Source organism: Herpailurus yagouaroundi, unplaced genomic scaffold (assembly GCF_014898765.1).
Source record: "Herpailurus yagouaroundi ecotype Mexico unplaced genomic scaffold, PumYag 164, whole genome shotgun sequence".
Classification (NCBI taxonomy): Eukaryota; Metazoa; Chordata; class Mammalia; order Carnivora; family Felidae; genus Herpailurus; species Herpailurus yagouaroundi.
In genome coordinates, this window is record NW_024412405.1 from 22,725,414 (window position 1) to 22,730,308 (window position 4,895).

The 4,895-nt window shown below is 40.0% G+C and overlaps 1 pseudogene; it reads left to right on the plus strand.

Annotated features, from left to right (window-relative positions):
* Nucleotides 1-1,353: 1,353 nt before the first annotated feature.
* On the plus strand, nt 1,354-2,722 carry LOC121037888 (SWI/SNF-related matrix-associated actin-dependent regulator of chromatin subfamily E member 1-like; annotated as a pseudogene).
* The last annotated feature ends 2,173 nt before the right edge of the window (nt 2,723-4,895 follow it).

The window sequence follows — 4,895 nt, forward strand, 5'->3', positions numbered from 1 at the left end:
AGAGAGAGAGAGAGAGAGAGAGAGAGAGACAGAGAGAGAGAGAGACAGAGAGAGAGAGAGAGAGAGAGAAAGATAATCCCACAAACTGTGAGATCATGATCTGTGCAGAAATCAAGAGTCTGATGTTTAACTGACTAACCACTCTGCTGCCGCTACACCTGTCTCTTGGTTTCAGCTCAGGTCATGATCTCATGGTCACAGGATTGAGCCCCTCCTAGAGCTCTATACTCACGGCATAGAGCCTGCTTGAGATTCTCTCTCTCCTTCTCTCTCTGCCCCTACCCTGCTCACACACATGTGCTCCCTCTCTCAAAATAAATAACAAAACATAAAAAAAAGTGTTAGTGGTTGTCCTGTTTCATAACTAACCAGATGTTTATAATGCAAAGATGTGTATTGTCATAGAAGTAGGTATGGGGTATTGTGGAGCACTGACGAGGGCACCATGTTTGAATTACAGTAGTAGGCTCTAGAGAGGAAAAGGGGGAAAAAAAGCTTTCTTTTAAAGCAGGGTTGAGAGATCAATTCTGGAAGTAACTGTGATCAGCAAGAGAGCAGCTTAAGCATGAGAACTTGAAAATCATTCATCTTGGCAAGGGAAAAGGTCAATGGCTTTAAGTTTAGACAGATTTGGGGTCAAATTTAGTCTCTACCGTTTACTATAAATAAAATGGAAGTTATTTCTCATCTCCTCTAAGCCTCTGTTCATCCAAAATATTAGAATAATCATATGTACCTTATAAACATTGAATTCGTCTTATTGAAAAACAGCAGAGGTCATGAGACTGGCTTGCCTGAGAGCTCTCACAGGTTAGGTGAAAAAGTATAAGATCAGATAGAGAGTAGAGGATAGTGACTAACCACTTGATGCTGGAGTCAGTCTTTCCAGGTTCCATTGATTCCTGGTTCCATCACCTACAAAATGGACCTTTGACAATTTACTTCATCTCTCATCTACAAAATGGTAATTTTAGTACTTCTACTTCCTATGGCTATGGATTGAGTGACTTAATAAGAGTGAACATTTAGAAAGGATTTTGGAGGGTTTTAAACATTCATTTTTAGGATGTGTACCTGTCTCTCTTTTGCTACTTCTCAGGAACAAAGAAGTTCTGCATTTAACTGCTCCTGCCTCCTCTTGGCCTGATTAATCACTTTTCTATATATTACATTCTACCTCTTTATCTTTTCCATTGGCACTGATACAGGCTGAAATCTATCTAGCCTTAAATTATATATATATATATATATATATATATATATATATATATATATCCCTTTTCAAGGTCAATGTACTACCCAACTACCACCCTGAATTCTCATCTTTAGGGCTCAACTTAAGAACTTCTTCATGATCACAAAAGGGAAATGAGGCTGGAGCTGTGGGCACTTTTTCTGTCCATGGTGTCTCAGATTCATTCTTAAGGAACTGAGAACTTAATCTCCCAAAATGTCAAAAAGGCCATCATATGCCCCACTACCTACCCCAGCTACTTCAACACACATGCCCAGCAGGCCAGGGTTTGTGGGATGCAATCCATACAGTCACCTCCCCTACAACAACTGCAGGCCTGGAGGGAACCCAGGCACCAATGCCAGGCCATGGCATCCTCTGGTATTACAACTCCAAACTGTCAAAGCCACCAGATAAACCACTGATGGCCTATGTGAGGTACAGCACAAAGGTCTGGGACCGAGGAAAAGCTTTCAACCATGATCTAAGGTTCAGAGAAGATTGGCAAGGTTATTAGTGGCATGTGGAGAGATCTCTGATGAAGTAAAACAAGAATATGTAGACAAATACAAAGCAGAAAAAGATAGAATACAATGAATCTGTGAAGGCCTATCATAGTTCCCCCCAATACACTGCTTACATAAATGTACAAGGTTGTACAAAAGCTTCTTCAGAGAAAGAAAGTCAACAGAGACAGTCTTACATGGCAAAAGGAGAACCTTACATGAGTATTCAGCCTGCCAAAGATCCAGAAAATCAAGATGATGGCTTTTCAGGGAAGTATACAGCCACTGTCCATTTCCAAAGAAACTGTCTCATCTGTGAAATCCTTAGTGAGAGTGTGGTGTTTGATCAGTTGTCACGACAACTAGAATGCACGTTCTCAAATGAAAGGTCCAGTCCTTAATGGCTCATCAGCAAACACCAGAAGATGAACTTCTTCAAATAGAGGAGCGACACCAAGAAGAGAAGAGGAAATTCCTGGAAAGCAGAGATTCATTTAACAATGAACTTAAAAGCTTGTGTGATTTCAAAGTAGTAATGGATATGGGGAAAAAATGCTCCTGAAATTGCACAGGCAGAGGAACACACTCACAAAAGGCAGGAGAAAAGGGAGAAAGAGGCCACAGAACAAGCTGAAGGCAGTCAGAGTAGCATGGTTCCTGAGGAAGAGCAAGCTGCCAGGAAGACTGAGGTAAAGAGAGATGATGAGAGCTTCCCAATGGAGACAGAGAAGACATGTCTTGAACAAGGGACAGAAAGCCAACAGAAGGTGAAGGCACATCTACTCCTGAGGACAAGGCGAGCAGGCAGCAGGGAGTGGACAGTATGACCGAGGAAGGGGCCAGTGATGGTGACACTGACTCAGAGAGCAATAATGCAACAGGGGAGGAACCACCAACAGACTCCCCCTGGAAGACGAGAGGAGAGAGTACATGTTGCCTTGTTCTATGTGTTCTAAATACTTCTTTAGGGGCACGTGGGTGACTCAGTCTGTTAAATATCCGACTTTGGCTCGGGTCATGATCTCATGGTTCATGAGTTTGAGCCCTGCATCAGGCCCTGTGCTGACAGCTCAGAGCCTAGAGTCGGCTTCAGATTCCGTGTCCCCCTTTATCTCTGCCCCTCCTCTGCTCATGCTGTCTCTCTCTGTCTCTCAAAATTAAATAAAAATGTTAAAAAAATAAATACATTTTTAAATGGGGGGGGGAGAAATTTCTTCATCATGGTCTCATTCTTCACTCCATTCTGTCCTGTGTACCCCTGTACTGAGAGAGCTCTTCCTTTCTAGATCACTGTTCTTCATATCACTGAGTTCAACTTTCATCTTGCCTGATATTTCAGAAGCACTTTGTACTACCTTTAAGTTAACATTAAACCACTACCTCTAAATAAAATAACATTCATAATAACAACCATAATAAAAATGATAGCATATTGCTTCGGTTTCTCTGATACCACCCTCTACTGGCATTCCTCTAACCTTTTAATTCTCCCTTCTCAACCACATGGATGGTCCATTTTTTTCTATCCAATGTTTTTTTGTTTGTTTTTTTGTTTTGTTTTGTTTTTTTGTTTTTTTTTATTTTATTTTTTCTATCCAATGTTTAACTGTTGAATTTCTTTGCAGTGTGTCATTGGTCATGTATCTTTTCTCCCTCAGTGTCCTTCAGTTAAGTGTGCACACAATACCCATGGCTTCAGTTGTTAGGAATATGGTCTGACTTTAACTATATAAATATGTGTCTGCATCTCAGCCCTTTTGAATTCTAACACCATATATCTGAATAACTGTTTGTATGTTTCCATGTTCAATAGTGAACTTGCAGTGTTTTCCTATAATGTCTCCTATCTGAATGAATGATAACAGCATCCATCCAATTGTACAAGTTGGAAACCTGAGAATCCTTCAAGACACCCTCCTATCTCTCATCCCCCATATCAGTGAGGCCTGATGCTCTATTGATTTTGCCTCCTAAATAGCTCTCAGACTCTGCATCTCTCAGCATCTTTTCTGCCAGGATCCTAACCCAAGTGATCATCTACTATTCCCTGAATTAATGCAACATCCTTCTAAGTGGTTCCAGTTTCTGTCTGTCCTGCAAATTTTTTCTCTACAGTACAGGAAAATTGATCATTTAACAGTGAAAATCTGACTGCAGCTTTCTTGTTCATAACTTTTCAGTGGTTTCCCCACTTTTAACATGTGCAGGGCGCGTCATTATCTGGTCTGCATTCCACTCTTCAGCTTTATCACTAACATTTTCCTAGTCTTTCTTTTCACTCTGACCTTCCTTCATTTCCTCTAGTGAGCAATACTGCTCCCTGCCTTAGGCTGTCACAAGCACTGTACCCTCTGCTCTGACCATTCTGACTGTTCTCTTTTTTGTCAGTTAACACTCATCCTTTGGATCTCAATGAAAAAATCAAAGTTTTTATTTTCCAGCAAATGCTGAGGACATTTACCTACACTAAGTTAGATCTTTCATTGACAGCACATTGCATTTGTCCTTCATAACACTTACCTTATTTTAATAACTGCTTCTCCCACTAGGCTGTACTTTTTGATGACAGGCAAAATGGTGTCTGCTTGACTCACAATTAAATTCTTGAATTTTTAAAGGGCTAGAAATCCCAAATTCCAGCAATATTTATTAAAGTCATTTTTTTTTCCTCTCCTAGATTCTCCTAGAAAAATTTGTCTTTGCCATCTGGGTGTGAGACAAACATACTTTCCCTAAAACTTGTATTCTAATTTATATTCTTTCATCTAGGAAAGTTAGGTCACTGTTTTTCATATCATGTCTTTCTCCTTCATACATTCTCAGGATAAGGAGTTTGAATTCCTCTATCACTTTAGGGGGACCTTCAATAACAAAGGTACCTACAGTAGAAAATAGAGTAGTCTATTCAAGGAATTTCTTGGATATACTAACATATGTAAGGAAAGATCAGATTCTTTTTATATTTTAATAAACTTTCCTAGTGTTAACTTTAAAGTCACTTACTGAATGATCCTCTCGAGCTTTCCTGTAGTGACATAGTGATATGCCATTAGACTTTAACTTGCTTTATTTAGAAAGCAAAGGCACAAATCTCACCTTAAATAGTTCAGGGACACACACATATCCGAATAACCAGGGAGATCCCAGCAGCCTCC